The sequence below is a fragment of the Tupaia chinensis genome, unplaced genomic scaffold, assembly GCF_000334495.1.
Source record: "Tupaia chinensis unplaced genomic scaffold, TupChi_1.0 Scaffold148646_1, whole genome shotgun sequence".
In the NCBI taxonomy this organism is placed as follows: Eukaryota; Metazoa; Chordata; class Mammalia; order Scandentia; family Tupaiidae; genus Tupaia; species Tupaia belangeri.
The window spans coordinates 2,207,749-2,226,622 of record NW_006208495.1 but is presented as its reverse complement, the minus strand read 5'-3'; positions in this window follow the sequence as shown (position 1 = coordinate 2,226,622).

Sequence of the window (18,874 nt, the reverse complement as noted above, 5' to 3'; positions counted from 1 at the left end):
AGTGGCCCCGCGACCGGCGACCGGCGGGCTCAGCTGTGTGAGGTCACAGAGGCCACGCTGACGGTACTCTGCGGTGTTGCCAAGGGCGTGTCCAACGTGGAGACAGGGCGGGGAAGGAAGTGAGTGTGTGGCAGATAAGGGGAGAAAGGCAGGGAGGAACAGGAGAGTGTTTAGGAGTCTCACCCTGAGCTCAAGCCCTGAGCTGGCTCATAGGGTCACATGCACCACCCTCCGCCCAGAGTGATGGGAATAAATAAGATCAGTTCAACGAATTTCCTCTAGTCCTCACCCAAAATCACCTTCTTAAAGTCTTTCCCATTGGCGTTTTTCTAATCTATTCTTTATCCATTAAGTTACACACACCTGTGGGGCCTTTACTTCCTAATTTTCATGAGAGAGACATTCTCTTGATAAATTTAAAATAGATGGAATTTTAAAGAAACTTCAAATAATGATTTGCTAAAGATATATTTTTAGGAGGATTTAAACCCTTCCAATATTTGTTTGGGAGCTAAAACCAAGTGAAGTTTTGAAGAACTCCTGACAAGAAACAAGAGAGAGGAGGAGAAAGGAAGGGAGAAAGAGAAGAAGGAAGAAAAACTAGCACATATAAAAGTACATAAACAAGCAGTACATTTAACATTGATTCAATAGTTATAGCTCATCTGATAGTTGTTTTCCAGTTTGATCAATAAACACATAATGTCTTTAAAGCTTTAAAAAACAAAACAAAACAAACAAGAAAAACCCTCCAGTACAAGTCCAACCTAGGACCAGGTATACTAATTGTACCTGTACTTTTGTATCTATTCAGTCTTCTGGAGTGTAAAACGATTCCACGGTCTTTCTGTGTCATTTATGTCACAGACACTTTTGAAAAATACAGCCCCAGCCTCTCACCCCAACTTCTCAGTATTACAAACTTTAATAATAAACTCAGACAGTTTGAGAGAGAGGAAAAAGAGAAAAGATTGCCCAGCTTTGTATTTTGAATGTTGTGGTGACGTTGTAAGCACTTCATATTGTGTTGTTGTAGGCCATGTTCTCTGTTACTTTTTGTAAAATTTACTTTCATTCACAAGACATTTGTATTCCTCAGTCTTTTCCAAAAAGGTGAAAGTCTGACAGCTCTTTTGTGACGATGATTACATTTTTCAAGAAATGAAGTAAGAAATAGGAAGGTTAAGCCAACTTGTTGTGTGGTGGTAAAGTTGGCTAGATTCCACATGATCAACTGCACAGTTAGAGTCCCTGGCCCAGAGGCTTGAAAAGCATGCCTAGCACATGTGTGTGCTTGCCTAATATCCCCAAAGGAGGAAGAAATGGAGGAGAAGGGATTGCAGTATAACCATCCCCCATGAGGGGTGCTTTCTCATCTCTCTCTCTTCCTGGCAAGCACATGTGCCCCTCTGGCAAATTAGAAAGAAAGAAAGAGAAAGCAAAGAAAGAAGGAAAGAATGAAAGGAAGAATGAAAAAGAAAAAAGAAAGGAAAAGAAAAAGAAAAAAATGAGAGAGAAAGAGAGGAAGGTCATGTATGAATTCATTGATTCTGATTTCATATTATGGTGTGTATGCATATTTATGCACATGTGTGTGTGTGTTCTCCCGAAAGAAAATGTTATTTGAGTGAAATAGTTGATGTAAAGTATATTGCAGCTTTCTATTTTGTTTGTTTCCCAGGGCTGCCACAACAATGTGCCACATATCAGGTGGCTTAAAGGAACAGGAAATTATTTTCTCACAATTGTTTAGGCTTCAAGTTTGAAATCAGGGTGTTAGCAGGGTCGTGCTACCTTAGAAAGCTCTCTGCATGAATCCAGGGAGTTAATGGAGTTTTGTCTCAAGATCAATCTCACAGTGGGCCCACTGGGTCTCTAAATCCATCCTGTGGTTATCTTCCCAGTTCCAGAATGCATAATTAGAATAGTCATACTCAGAGACTGCCAGGTTCCCCACTTTGGTTCCCTCACCTGTGGAGTGAGGGATAGAGGGAAAGGCCAAGTGGATGCCATTAGAGCTGCCTCTATATAGGAAGATGGTAAACCAAAGCAATACCACATTCCTGGAGGGATTGCATTGATTTGTACCACCATCAAGGACTAGATACAGGTGTGGAGATTCCCACATCTCCATTCAGTTTTCCTACTTCATTTGTGTAAAAGTCAAATGGATCTTGGAGAATGAAAATGGAATATTCTAAGTTTAACCAGGTGTCAGCTCAACTTTCAGTTGTTGTAAAAGACATGGTTTCATTGCTTGAGCAAATTATCTCTTTCCTCACATGGGCTATGCAAGCTATTGACCTGACAAATATTTTTATTTCTCTTTTTCTCCTTCATAAATGTCAATAAGGCATATCTGAAGAAGTTGCCTTTTATCTAACAAGGCTAGTAATATACCTGTACTGTCTTGCCTAAAGACTATATTAACTCTCCAACACTTAGTCATAATTTGCTTTGCAGGGAAGTTGATCATCTTTCCTTTCCACAACCCATTATCATACTGATCCATTCCACTGATGGCATTGTGCTATCTGGACATATAAAAATTAGCAGCTATTCTAGTCTAATCTGTTTACATGTCAGTAAATGGGGAATAAATCTGACAAAAATTCAAGGTAATTTTACCTCAGTGATATTTCTAGGGATTCAGTAGGTGGGGCATATAGATATATCCTTTCTATTTTTTTTCCCTTTTGAAGGTTTTTGCCATAGGGTGCATATGTTCCCTATGCTCACCGAGAGAGAGAGATAGAAACAGAAAGAAAGTGAGAAATCACCCCTCGGGGAGGAGGGCCATGTCTCTTCTTTAGTTTTCTCTCGAGATTTTGGGCACATGCACCCAGCGTGACTTTCAAGCCATCAGGTCCAGGATTTAAAGCGTAGTCAACTATGTGTAAGTCTAGTGCATTAACCACTATACCACATGTTGCCCCCAACATATTTTCTCTAAAGTGGAGAAAACTTTGTTGCATCAGTCCTCTCATATAAGAAAAAAAAAAAAGAAAGAAAGATACCATGCCCAGTGAGCCATTTTAGATTTTGGAGGCAGCATATTTCTCATTTGGATGTGCTATTTCAGCCCATTTATCCAGTGACCTAAAAAGCTGTTATCTTTCGATGAGGACCCCGATGAAGAAAGGGTCTTTAAGGTCTACAGTGTTGCCCAAGCTGCTCTACCATGTGGGCCATATGATCCAGCAGATCTAATGATGTTAAAAGTGTCAATGACAGATAGAGAGCCTGTTTGAAACCTTTGGTTGGCCCCTGTTAGCAATTCTTGGTGTAGATTTTGGAGGATTTTGTACTATAAATCTGCTATCCTCTACTGATAGCTACTCTCCTTTTGAGAAAAAGCTGTTGTCCTGCTTTTGTGCCTTAGTAGAGATTTAACACATGAAAACACGCAATGGTATCCCATCATCAAATAGAAGTATATATGTGCGAATGAGCCAAAACAGGTACAAAAGGCACAAGCAAGTTATATAAAGAAGTAATCCAAATGCCCATTGTCCCTACTTCTGCTACACTGCCTTCTCTCTTACAACCTGTAACCCATAGCTTTGTGGTGAGTTTCCTGTATGAGTTACAGAAAGACAATACTGGTTTGTATTATAGGTAATTCTATGTGACACATGGGTTCTATCAGGAAGTGGAAAGCTATTACACTATGTACTCTTCCCAGCATATCTATGAAGGGCAGTGGTAAAGAAGACTATTTCTGATGGGCATACTTTCTAGCACCGCATTTTTGCTACACTTTGTTTAGAAGGTACAATGGCCAGATGTTTGATTATAGACTGATGAATGGGTCATGGCCCATGGTTTGGCTGGATGGTTAGGAACTCAGAAAATGTTGGAAATTTGGTGTTAAGGTACAGGGGTGTTCCTTCCTGAATGGACAAACAACATTTGAAGATATTTGTGTTTGATGTTAGTGATCTCCAAAGTGTGTCTTTAGCAGAAAAGGATTTTAATAATCAGATGGGATAGACCATTCTGTAGATACTGGTCAGCCCCTTTCCCTAGCCATCCTTGCCTTCTTCTAAATGGGCTCATGAATAAAATGACCATAGTGGTATGGATGGAGGTTATGCATATATTTAGCAATATGAACTTCCACTTATGAAGGATGACCTGGCTACAGTCACCACTGATTGCCAAATCTACCAGCAGCAGAGATCAACACCGTGTCCCAGATTTGATACCTAGTGGCAATCTGATTCCACGGAACTGCTTCTACCATGGAAAGGGCACTGTTTTGTGCTTATTATTGATAGCATAGACACTTTCGCATATACAGATTTGCCTTCCCTGGTTATAAATGCTTTTTCCAAAACTACCATTGTTAGATTTATAGAATATCATACCTATCATCCTATTCCACACAAAATCTCTTCCAATCAAAGAATCCACCTCACAGCAAATGAAGTGCTGCAGTAGGCTCATGATTGTGGTACTCACTGGTCTTATCAGATCTCTCACTATCATCAAGGACAATGAAATGTTTTTTATTTATTTATTTATTTATTTTTGAAAACTCAATTACAACATTTATAGAATATCATACCTATCATCCTATTCCACACAAAATCTCTTCCAATCAAAGAATCCACCTCACAGCAAATGAAGTGCTGCAGTAGGCTCATGATTGTGGTACTCACTGGTCTTATCAGATCTCTCACTATCATCAAGGACAATGAAATGTTTTTTATTTATTTATTTATTTATTTTTGTAAACTCAATTACAAAATCAGCCAGGTGGCAATGCCTTGAAGAGAAGGGGCAAGGCTCTCCAGGAGGCTGTGTATGCTCTGAAACCATGTCCAAAACATGGTGCAATTTCTTCTGTAACTGTGATTCAAGGGCTCAGCAATCCAGAAGTAGAAATGGGAGTGGCATCATTCACCAGTACTCCTACTGAGTCACTAGCAAATATTTTGCTTTCTGTTCTGGGGCCTTAAGTTCTCCTGACCTAGAAATCTTAGTTCAGGGAAAGGAATTCTACCATCAGAAATACATCAATGATTTCATTGAACTGAAAGTTAAGACTGCTACCCAGACAGTTTGGGCTCCACATGCCTCTGAATCAACAGGCAAAAAAGAGAGTCAATATGTTGTCTAGAATTAGTCCTGCTTTCCCAGGGAAAATTGGAGTATTAATCCCCAGTTGTGGTAAAAAAAAAAAAAGTATGTCTGGAATACAGGATATCCCTTAGGCTATCTCTCAGTACTACTAAACCCTGTGATTAAAGTCAATGAAAAACAACTGTAATGCAATCCAGTCAAGACTATCCTTTTGAGTGAATTTTTGTGATACCCCACCAGGTAAAGAACCAGAACTAGCTGAGGTGCTTACTGACAGCAAAAATAATACAAGATGGCTAGTGAAAGAATTAGTTATAAATATCAGGTATAACCATGTAATAAGTTACAGAAACAAAGACTGTTTTCCTCCTTTTCTTTCTTTTCTTTTTTGTTATAAATGCATGTGTGTGTGTATATATGTGTGTTTTAATTCAGTTTATACCATATTAAATCTAACTTTAAAACAATAAACTTTCTGAAAAAGTAATAAAATTTAGCTTGAGGGAAAAACTGTCAAAGTTTGGGTGGATGTGCATAATTGGACAGCCAGACACAGTATCTTTCTAGAAAGACTGTGGTTTTCATTGTGGATAGTTTACATCCTTTCTTAAAGTATAAAATATTTTTATATAATACCAAGAATAATTGCAACTCTTAAAATTTTCAGCTTGACATAATATATATTTTTAATATCAGAATCACCATCTTCTAGATTTGAACATCTAAAAAGACATTTTATGTATATTGGAGCACTACTTCTTTAACATTCCTTAATACAAACTGATTTGTACTAGCCAAGAGATGATGACTAATACTATTAGTTCAATTCAATTAGTATTTACTCATTTTTTAAAATAAGGCAAAAGCACAAATTCAAACTAAAATCTCATATTGACAAAGTCACATTTAATGATGGTAGATTAGGTGAGCATGAAAGTTCAAAAGTCATGGTCTAAGCTTCTTGACAACTAAGTATGGCTGGCCAGATAGAGTCTATTTTGCTTTGACCTCACTTGCCCCTCCCTCCTCTACCTAAGGCCTTGTATTTGGATAGCTTCAGGAATTGAATCCTTTCTTGTCTGTTTAGACTGTATTCCTAGGTAATGTTAACCACTTACAGGGCTCTAAATAGCATTTCCAGCATAGACCACTTGCCTAAACTACAATGGCCTTTTACGTCTCCGTGTGGGTGTCACACATCCATTTTAGAATCTATTCCTCTAATTTTTATCAGGCATAAAAGCATGGACAGCATCTGTGGATATGCATAGTAATATCTTCCACTTTATATTCCATGAATATACTAATATGCAGTATATTCATGCTAGGAAAATCATTTGGTATGCTGTAAAGATGTACAGTAATTAAATGTAAAATAAGAAAAATGTAAATGAGATCATGTTTTATTTATTTATTTATTTATTTATTTATTTATTTTTGTCATTGGGTGCATGCATTTGCTGGAAATGAGAGATACAAAGAGCGGGAAAGTGAAAAATCACTCTTTGGAGGAATGGCCACACCACAATCCCTTCTCCTCCATTCTCCTCTTGGAATTTTAGTCACACACGCACTTCTGCCCTGTGTAATTTTCAAGCAACCACAACTGGGACTCAGATCATGGTGGGCTATGTGGGAATCCACCTGTCTTAACCACCCTGTCACCTGCTGGCCCCATATCCTTATTATTTAACATAAGGTATGTTGACTATATTATAGTATTTAAATATCATTAATTTTACATTATAGTATTTAAGGTACAGGGTCTAATAGTCTCTCCTTTATCTATGCTTTGATTTTCAGCAGTTTTAGTTCCCTGTGGTCAACTGTGGTTTTAAAATATTAAATGGAAAATTCTGGAAATAAACAACTCAGAAGTTTTAAATTGTGAGGTGTTCTAAACAGTGTGATGGAATCTCACATCATTTCACTCTGTCTTGCTGGGGACATGAATCATTACTTTGTCCATTGTATTCATGCTATTTACACTATCCACTTGTTAGTCAGTTAGTAGGACTCTCAGGTTTCAGGTTGACTGTCACAATATCACATTGTTTGTGTTACAGTAACCTTTATTTTACTTAATGAGGGCCCAAAGACACAAGAGTAGTGATGCTGGATATGCCAAAGAGAAGCCTTAATTGTAATATATCATAGGTATGTATGTATGTATGTATTGGAAAAAATTACTAGGCCATCAGGGAAATTGAGACACATTTTCCTATGTTTTTCTATGCAAGAATGCATCATGACTTTCCTGACAACCCCAGAGTATATGTGTGTTTCTAAACTTCTGCAGTTACCAGCATCTTCTGGGGATCTTGGAATATAACCCCTCTGGTAAGGAGAAAATACTGTATCAGGAGAATGGTAAACATCACTTGAGGACTTTAATCTCCTGGGGTAAAGTTTGTGTGTTTTTGGAAAGTGGTTATGTGTTTACACTTGCACATAGGATAGTTGTACCGTGTTAGGCAGAGTAATGGCTGTTATTGTATTTGTTTGGAGATGAAACATGGTTTAAGGAAATCTTCATGAGTGCTAATGAATTTGTGATAGTTAATCTCATATGTTAACAGGACTGGGTCACTGGATGCCCAGACAGTTGGTAAAACATTATTCTGTGTGTTTCTGTGATAGTGTTACTACATATACGCCCACACATATATACACACACACGAACATATGCATATATATGTATCCATACACATACAGTCATATCCTGCATAACAACATTTCAGTCAATGACAGACCATGTATATCATGGTGATCACATACAATTATACCATATAGCCCAAGTGTGTAGTAGGATATGCCATCCAGGTTTATATGCATGAACCCTATCATGGTCACACAATGACCAAATTGCCTAACAATGCATTTCTTAGAACTTATTCTCATTATAAAGTGATACATGACTATATACATGCACATATGCAAATATAACACACTGCTTAATATGTAGAGAGAGAGAGAGAGGAGAGACAAGATACTTTAAGAAATTGGCTTGTTTTATTATTATTTTTTAAATTATTTTACTTAATTTTATTTATTTATTCATTCATTTTTTTCTTTAATTTGACCTGAGTGAGAGAGAAAATGTGAAAGCAAGCTGCCAGACCCAGGACTTGAACCATGGTCAGCCATGTGGGAGTGTCCAGTGCCTTAACCACCATGCCACCTGCTGGTCCTGGCTTGTATTATTTTTGGTGGCAAGTTCTAAATTTATGAGGTAGACCAGCCGTCCAGAAATTCAGGTTATCATTGATGCTATAGATGTATTGCAAAACTCCACATTTGGGAAACTTCAAATTTTAAGGACCTTTAGCTGATTACATGAAGCTCACTCACTTCAGAGAGGGTGCTTTCCTTTACTTAAAAATAAACTGATTTTAGATGTTAACCACCTCTACAAAGTAACTTCACAGCAACACTTAGATTCATTCACTTAGTGGTTCATTAAATAACTCAGTATTACAGCTAAGCCAAGTTGACACACAAAGAAGAATCATCACACGTCATAAGACAATGTTTTTTTTCCTTTTAATTAGTTAAATTTTAGAGGTAGACATTGGACTCTTCACAAACTCAACAATTTATTTTCCAAGATTTAAAAAGTTAAACATAAATAATAATTTTAATTTCATTAAAATTGCCCATTTGCATTTCACACAAGAACATTGAGATTATGATCCTAATGTGAGGCAGATAGAAAGATAGATAAAAAAGATTGATATTAAAGTTAAACTGTAATCTAACCAAAGGTAGATGCATTTCCTCTTCTTGTGCCAGCTAAAATTAATTTTTAGAATTTTCTTTCTAATCCCTTCTCACTCAGGGGAGGAAAAAATTAATTTCATAAAACAAAAAAGAAACCAAAAGGAATCTAACAAGAACTGGGCCAAGTTGACATATTACTGGATATTACCTAATATGCTTTGATACAAAAGAAATTTAAAAGAGCTTAAGTTTTTCTCTATTGATTTGTTAAAATGAAATATTTTACATTGTGAATGATTCTCAATATTAAAAAATTATACTATATTGGCCAATTCTCCTTTATTTATGCTTCCAGTAGAAATAACATTAGGCATACTTACCTGAAGGCAAAATTGATCCATGTGAAATATACTCATTGATCATAACACATTTCTGTTTTAGAATTTATAAAACAGCTACATATATATCCAATTGACTGGCTATGAACTTTTAAAATAGCCATAAGCACATTTCACGCAATTATAAAGTTTATCTGAAGCTTCACATTTCAGTCATTCACCAAAAGTGTCATACATATTAGTATACACTAACAGTCTTAAAATCTAATCAATACGAATCCAGTACTAAAGAAAACAGTTCCTAGATGATCATTCTTTTGCTGTTTTAAAAGCTTTTTTTTTTTCAAGTTATTCTTGGTTCCTTCCTTTAGATGTGTTACCCTGTGATCTTGGGAACTAAGAATTGACCATGAATCAAGTTTTCTAGCATTATAGACCTTCTATGCTATATTAATATTAATAGTGGACATATATACCTAGCAGAAGATAAGAATTTAGTATGCCATAGGATTAACCAAAAGAAACTGTAGCATAATCATTCAAATTTTCACTCACATACTGCCAACAAAATATATTTAGTTTATTCTTTTCTCTGTTGTGTACTTTGATAGTTAAGCATTGAATGAAAGAAAAATTTAGGTTTCCTTTCCTTAAAATGAAATGTACATTGAGATTATATATGTGATAGTCCCTCACCTCCTGTAGGTTTTTGCTTACACTTAGCATAGGTCAGGCACTCTGTTCCATACTACTGTTACTGAAGGGACATCTACCTGAAAGGCTGAGTGGCCTGTTTGTCTCCCCCTGTAGGGAAGGAGCTTGGATGTTAGCTGCTGCAAAGTAACCAATCAGAAGAGTACCAGGTCCAATAATGGACCAATGGGAATGTTGCTTAAATTGACCAATACGAGCTACATACATTTTAATTCTTCATTGACATATATGGACCTGGTTGAAAACTTTGGATGAAATTATTTCTTTATCAATACCCATCTCTGAATACATTTGAATACAAAATCTTTTTTTTAAGGTTTTTTTTTTTTTTTATATAGGGCTCTTGAGCTCGCCAGAAAGACACAGAAAGGCAGAGAGACCGAAAGCAAGAAATCACCCCCCAGGAGGGATGGCCATGGTGCCATCCCTTCTCCATTCTCTCTTGGGATCTTGGGCATGCACACACACCCACGCCTGGTATGAGTTTAAGCCACCGGGTCCAGGACTCGAACCGCAGTCGACTACATGGGAGTTGAGCAACATAGCCATTACGCTAACAGCTGGTCCCTTGAATAGAAAATCTTTTGAGCAAAGCTAACTGTCTCCTGTATGACATCACCTATAATAAAGTCTTCCTTCTCAACAAAACTAGTGGGTCAGAGTTTGGTTTTCCTAGCAGTGAGTGACTGTTCCCAGGCTGTAACTACTTTGGTTCAGTAACAGAAGGCAAAAGCTCATCTGGGATGTCCACAGCTCAGGACTTAGGGGCCCTGCCTCCAGAACTTTTTTGACCCCTTTGCCCTAGCAGCAGCCCAAATCACTTTAGTGGGAGGACTGGAATCCAGCAGAAGCAGGAAGAAGCTCACAGTTGTCCTCTAGATGGGTGAGTCTTTCCTTTTGGCTAAGCCCTCTCTTACAAGGGTTCATGTTTGCAGGAAGCTGTTTCCAGGTACCAGGTGAGTGAGTAAGGGCTCATCCAGAAGATAGCACCTTGGAAAACCTCTTTTGGGATGTGCAGGAATTTGTATTTATAATATTAGTTTATATTCCATTATTGGGAGGGTTCATGTTTGCAGAAAGATGGTTCGGAGGTTCCAGCTAAATGGTAGAAGACCATGGACTTCAAAAGAAGTCCTGTGTTTAACAACTGTATATTTTACTCCATTGCTTTGACATTAACCTTTGATATGGGTAAAAACTCTCAATACCAGCTGAAAGTCCTCTGGGCCATATACTTTAGAATCAAGGCCATGACGGGACCAGCAGTTAACATAATGGCTATGTCGCTGGATTCCCATGTAGCTGACTGTGGTTCAAGTCCCGGACCCAGGGACTTAAACTCACGCCGGGCGCATGTGCATGCGTGCCCAAAATCCCGAGAGAGGAAAGGAGGAGAAGGGATTGTGTCATGGCTATCCTCCCTGGGGAGGGGGGTGATTTCTCGCTTTCTATCTCTCTGTCTCTCTCTGTCTTTCTGGCAAGCGCATGCGCCCTATAGCAAAAACCTCTCAAAAAAAAAATCAAGGCCATAATGTCAGCTGGATTTTTAGGGGAGATAGTCAGAAAACTGTTCTTTAAATTATACCATGGGAGCCAATAGGTGGCATGGTGGTCAAGGCATTGGATTCCCATATGGCCGATAGCCATTCAAGTCCCAGTTTGGGCAGCTTAAAAAATCACACTGGGAGCATGTGTGTTCCTGCCCAAAATCCTGAGAAGAATATGGAGGGCAAGAGATTGCAGTGCAACTGTCCCCTTGGGGTGATTTCTTCCCATTCCCTAGCTCTTTCTCTCTGTTGAGTGCATTCGGTCTACAACCAAGTCCTAAAAAAACCAGGAAAGTAAAATTATACCATGATTTTGTGCCAGGGTTTGCTAAGTCAGATGAGATTCAGGTTCCTGCCCCTCAGATGCAGAGTTGGAAGAAGAGCCTCAGGACACTGGGAAGTCAGTGACCCTTGGTCCATGAGGAACTAGAGGCCCTTCTGTCAAAGAGTTGCTGAAGTCACCTCCTGAGAGTCAGCCCCAGGCTTCCACCCTTCCATCTTATGGGAAACAAGGGAAACTTACCTGGCAGGGAACTCAATTTGGAGAGACAGGTGACTACGCCCTACACAGTAGAGCAATTATTAAGGATTTCCTCATTTGGCTAAAACGTAGATAAATCTCTCTTCAGACATTTGTTTTTTGTTTCAAGAGAATGTTTGGTGGGATAATTCTCATTTGGCTGAAGAGATAGAAAGTCTTAAGAGCTCCATTTGGATATGTCATAATCTTTATAAAAATTTGTGTGTGGGTATGTGTGTGAGTACATATGCCTGTGTGTTTAGCTCTCACTCTTGTAGGAGAGACAGAAAAAATGAAAATGAGATTTAGTTAATACTACTGAAAGTGGCATTCTTTTCTTCCTTTTTTTAGAGAGAGATATATTTTTGCCGTAGGGCAGATGTGCTTGCCAGAGAGAACCAGAGAGCTAGAGAGACAGAAAGCAAGAAATCACTCGAGGTGGGGTGGGGTGGGTGGTCACGCCCCAATCCCTTCTCCTTATTCTCCTCTCAGTATCTTGGGCATGCACACACAGTTGTCTTGCATGAGTTTTTTATGTCACTGGTCTAAGGCTCAAACCATAGTCGACTACGTGGGAGTTCAGCAACGTAACCATAACTCCATCTGCTGGTCCCGAAGTGGCATTCTTTTCTGTTGGAATCTGCTCAGTTGTGCATTAAAGCATAGTGATTCATTAAATATTCGAGTTCTATTTGACCTTGGGGAGGTTATTTTATACTCTGGGAGGATGAAACTTTTCGTTTTACCTTAGCTATATGTGATATATAACATAATCTGTTTTGTATTACATGTATATTCATAGATACATATGGTGTGTTTACATGTATGATTGTCTCTGCTTGTGATAACAGTTTAATTTAAATGAGCATTCATAGATAAGATAAATAAACCCAAATGCAACTTGAGTTCATGTGACTTGGTTAAATTTTTTGGTAAATAAAGTTAGTATTAAATTTTTTGGTATAATGTCTCCAAAATTCATGTAAATCAAGGACCCAAGTGGATTGTCCTTCCTGGCCATTTTGTGTGCTATGAAGTAAGGGAAATATTGAGAAAATATCCATGTCCAGTATCTCAGTCTTTTGTTAAGACAAGACTAGGTAATGTAGGGTTAGCTTGGATTAGCCTTTTCAAAGGAAAGTAACAATGGCTTACATGGCTAACCTTATTTTCTGTGAGCCACTCAAATATAATGGTTAAGAACAAGCAAACTAGATAAATATAAATTGCATAAAAATTCTGATTAGCATATGGTGGGTAAAACAAGAAGTAGAAGATTATTTATTCACAGTACCAAAATAGTAACATATATTTTGGTAAATATAAAGGATCAAAAGAAAGGGGGGGAATTGAAATTAGCCAACACTTGGCATGCACTGGGAAGGTTGAATGACTTCAAGATGACCTCCACTGCAGGGAGGGAGTATGAACTTCAACAGAGTGACCAATCAGAACAGTAGCAGTTTTAATAATGAACCAATGGGACTGCTGCCTGAGTTGACAATCAGAGTTGAGTTTCAGTCCTTCATTTTCATACATGTACTATATTTAAGACTATGTCAAGAAGTATTTCTCTATAAAAGTCCATCCAGAACACGCTGGGGGGAGTTAAGAAAGGAAAGCCTTTATGAGCAAACCTAGCTATCTCCCAGACAACATTACCTGTAATGAAGCTCATCTTCAAGTGAATCATAGTTTTGTTTTTCTGGTGACTGTTTCTTGTCCTTAAACTCTTTGATTTTGGTAACATTATGATGAAGAGTAAGTGCTTAGTAGTCATCAAAAAGAGGCTATGAAGCCTTTTTCTGTGAATACTTCTCAAGTGGATAAATGAGTAATGAATGAATAGATGAACTGAAGAAATTCATCCTTAATCTTGAATCCTAAAGGATAAGAAAAAGACTTTCTCTAAAACTATTACATGCTATAAGGTGGGTGCTTTCATGACAGTTCCTTAGCTGCCTTCTACACACCACTCCAATACGATCCTAAAGAGTTTTCCACCATAGGTTATAACAATTTTTCTTCTACAATGTGTGGGAGTTGGTCCTATTCCTTATGCAATAAATAATGCAATGTCATATAATCTATCTCAGCAGATGAATACATAATTACTGCCGTATCTTTTTCACTGAGCTATTTGAATAAAGAAACAAGGTGATAATCCAATTAGAGTTTTTGGATGTCATTTCCATTTTCTCTTCTATGATAACATGTTTAAATGGCCTTCTTACACTAAACTTAGTCTAGTAGATCTAATGTTAGTTTTCCTTAGAGTTTCAGATGAAACAGATGATACTGTTAGAAATCTAGTCCCATTCTAGTCTCTCATTTCAGTGGTTTGATATGATATCTCTCAGCATGTTTCAATGTAACAATGATGATGAAAAGATTTAGCATTCTCTGACACACAGTTAATTGTGTTTACTACTTGTCCTTCTTTTGAATTCTTTACATGATGGCAGAGATAAACTTGGTAGAACACATACTGTGGACTGTAGTTTTATTATGAGAGTGGAGATAATGTAGAAATTCAGTTATATAACTATAAAGAGTGAATAAAACAAATAATTATACTTAATAGAGAAAGATTCTGGATTATAGTACAAATGTTTGCCACGGTTCTATCACTTTGCCTTGGATGTTTTTCTGAAATAGTAAGTCTAGTTGCATAATTTTCCATGAACTCAATGATATCAAGAGTATTAGTAAGAACAAATTAACTTTTACATTTAATAAATAGGTAGTTATAATAATGAGCAATGGAAATGATAAAATATTATCCAGATTACCTAGTACATGTAATTTATTCAATACTTATTTTTCAGAGTAGTAGGGGGTCACAAAAGTAATAGTCACTCTGCTGTTACAAATCATTGTTTGTTTTCCTAGTGGGTATTGAGATCTGATCACATTTCTTAGAAGTAGACTTAATCAGAGAAACCATGTTTAGTTACTGTAGCTTGAAAACAATATTACTAAAGTAATACTAGTTTAATATTTTCCTAATTAAAAATTAGAAAAAGAACCCCAGATGGAGAAAAATACAATGGGACCTATTTTATATTGAATGGTCTGAAGAGACCTCTCAGAGAAGGTGATATTTAAACTGAGAAATAAGGTTGTTTGGGGGTGTTAGGGTTTGATAAACAAGGTCGTTGCAGACATGGGCTCCAGATTAGTTGGTTTATATATGAAAAGTGTATTCACAGGCAAATCGTTTTATATTTATTCTTCTTTTTTTTTTTTTAGAGAGAGATTTTTGCTATAGGGCATGTGTGGTCACTGAAGAGACAGAGAGAGAGAGACACAGAGGCAGAAAGCAAGAAATCACTGCCCCCCCACCAGGGGGAATAGCTATGCTCGTAATCCATTCTCTGTTCTCCTCTCGAGATTTTGGACACACATGCACAGGCACCCATCGTGAGTTTTATGCCGCCGGGTCTGGGACTCAAACTGCGGTCAACTACTTGAGAGTCCAGTGATGTAACTGTCATGCCACCTTCTGATTCTGTTATTTCTAAGAATTGTCTAACCTTAGTAGGGATGGTCTCTTGTTATGTCTTCAAAATTCCTCAAGATGGCAAGTCATTATAAAATAAAGAAAGAAAAATAATTTAAATGATTAAAATACACTGTTAACCAAGAGGTAGTTAAATAAATAGGTAGAAAATAGGTCACTCAAGGTCTTTCAGATCTTGGTTAGGGATCTGAATTGCATTTTAAGTACAGAGAAAAGTCCTTGGAAGGTTTATATGGATTTATATGGAGGACCACTACTGAAGGGAAAGTGGATCAAGAGGGGTGAGGTGAGCAAGCGTGGGGGGAATGAGACCACTAGGAAGATTTTTTGGTCAGTGAAAAATAGCTGTAGCATGGAATGGCATGGTGGCAGTGGAGCTAAAGAGAAGTAGACAGATGTAGCATATATTTTAGAAGTAAATATGAAACTTGCTGAAGGGTAGATTCATAGGGTAAGTAGAATTGATAAATCAAGGATGACTCTTAGGTCCCTGGCTTTAATGGCTATTAGAATGGTACAAAAGTAATTGCAGTTTTGCATCGTTGAAATTTGCTATTTGAATGCATTCTTAAATAAATGTAGTTATGCTATACATCATTTTAATGTGTTTCTTACTTTATGACTTTTTTTGTTAATAAATTGTTACTTGCTGTCTATTATATGTGTGTGTGTGTGTGTGTGTGTGTGTGTGTGTGTGTATTAGATTATGGAAATGATGTAAGATACAAAGTAAGTTCAAACAATTTCTTATTTGAATCCAAATGGGTTGGAAAGCAATGGAGGCAACTTGCAGCATCAACACATTTGGCCCAGGAACTGCTAATGATCATATAGTGCAGTGGTGGGTCAATAAATTTTGCAAAGGAGATGAGAGTCCTGAAAATGCAGAGTGTAGTGGGCAGCCATCAGAAGTTGACAAGTGAGAGCAATCATCAAAGCTGATCCTCTTACAGCTAAACAAGAAGTTACCAAAGAACTCAGTTTCTAACATTCCAGGGTCATTTAGCATTTGAATCAGATTGGAAAGGTGAAAAAGCTAAGTGGGTACCTCATGAGCTGATCAAAACAACAAACAAACTAGCAAAACTATTCTTTAAAAGTGTTGTCTTCTCTTATTCTACATAATAACAATCCGAGGTTTGAGTCCTGGACCCTGTGGCTTAAACTCATGCAGGGCGCGTGTGCGTGTGTGCCCAAGATCCCGAGAGGAGAATGGAGGAGAAGGGATTGCGGCATGGCCATCCCCCCTGGGGGGTGATTTCTCGCTTTCTGTATGTCTGTATCTCTCTGTCTGTCTGGCGAGTGCAAAAAAAAAAGAAAAACCCCCTCCAAAAAAAAAAAAAAAAAAAGTGAAATTTATACAACTGGCAATGCCCAGCTCAGTGGTTGGACCAACATGCTCCAAAGCACTTCTCAAAGTCAAACTTGCACCACAAAAAGGTCATGGTCACTGTTTGGGGGGGTCTGATCCACTAGATTTATGAATCTCGGCAAAACCATTATGTCTGAGTGGTATGCTCAGCAATCGATGAGATGCACCAAAAACTGCAATGCCTACATCTGGCATTGGTCAACAGAAGGGCCCTATTCTCCATGACATCAACCAACTGCACATCACACAATCAATGCTTCAAAAGTTGAACGAAATTTTGTCTCATCTGCCATATTACCCAACTTTTTGCCAACTGACCACTTCTTCAAGCATCTCAGTGATATTTTGCAGGGAAATCACTTCCACAATCAATAGAATGTAGAAGATGCTTTCCAAGAGCTCCTTAAATCCTGAAGCATGGATTTTTACAAGAATAAACAAACTTGGGAACCAACAGTTAGCGTAATGGCTATGTCGCTGGATTCCCATGTAGTTGACTGCGGTTCGCGTCCTGGACCCGGTGGCTTAAAACTCACGCAGGGCACATTTGCGTGCGTGCCCAAGATCCTGAGAGGCGAATGGAGGAGAAGGGATTGCGGTGTGACCATCCTCCCTGGGGGGTGATTTCTCGCTTTCTGTCTCTATGGCTCTCTCTGTCTGTCTGGCGAGCGCACATGCCCTATAACGAAAACCTCTAAAAAAAAAAAAAGAATAAACAAACTTATCTCTCATTGGAAAAAATGTGTTGACCATAATGATTCTTATTTTGATTAGTAAAGATGTGTTTGAGCCTAGTTACAAAGATTTAAAATTCATAGTCCAAAGCTGCAGTTGTTTCTGCACTAACCTGAATAGCTTAGTGATAGTGCCATACCAGGTAACATCTATACAAAGGCCATTTAACTTTCTAGCCTTCAGATGAATCCAACAAATACATTATATTTATGAAAAATAATGGAAACTTGTACTGCATATGAAAATTGATCATTGTAATTGGAATACATTAAATCTACTACTAGATATATCTTAAGAATTAATCAATTAAAGAAATTAGTGTTTACACAAATAAGCAATAATATTTGCTATTTTGATAATACTATTTAGTAAATATATTACATTGGAAATATAAAGGATTAGTTATTAAAGTTACCTGTCATTGGCAGATTGGGGAAATATGTGAAAGTATGGAGAGTGGGGGAAAGATGGACTGAGTCACGTTATCTACATATTTTTTTAAGAATTATTTATTTATGGGACCAGCAGTTAGCGTAATGGCTTTGTCGCTGGACTCCCATGTAGTTTACCGTGGTTCGCGTCCTGGACCCGGTGGCTTAAAACTCACGCCAGGCACGTGTGCGTGCGTGCCCAAGATCCCGAGAGGAGAATGGAGAAGGGATTGTGGCATGGCCACCGCCCCTAGGGGGTGATTTCTCACTTTCTGTCTCTCTGCTTCTCTCTGCCTGTCTGACGAGCACACGTGCCCTATCACAAAAACCTCTCCAAAAAAAAACCAAAATTATTTATTTTTTAATTCCATTTATTTATTTAATTCCATTTGTTATCATTACTATTATTTAATTTGACCAGATAGAAACCGAGAGAGAGAGAGAAAGGGAAAACGAGAAAGCAAACCACTGGGTCTGAAACTCAAATGGCAGTTGGCCATGTGAGAATCCAGTGCCTTTAACCACCGCGCCCCCTGCTGAAAACTGATATTCTTACTTTGCTTTTATATAGAATCAGTCTTGTATGGATGATAATTTGGGGGAGACAGAATTTATTTGAACATTATGGCTAATTTCTTATAGAAATGAGCATACCTGACAACAGTGTTAACCTTGTTTGCACATCTGTTTCAACTAGTTGTTTGTGATAAATAGAGAGTCCTGAACCATGCTATAGCCGTAGTAAATCAGGTTCTGAAAATTTGTTTTTAACCAGCTCCTGGGAAATTCCTGTGCATTCACTCAGGCAAAGGACTCAAAATCAGTGTCTGAACTACTGTACTGGACTTGTATTGCAGTGGTGTTTCCATTACTCAACTAAAACTAC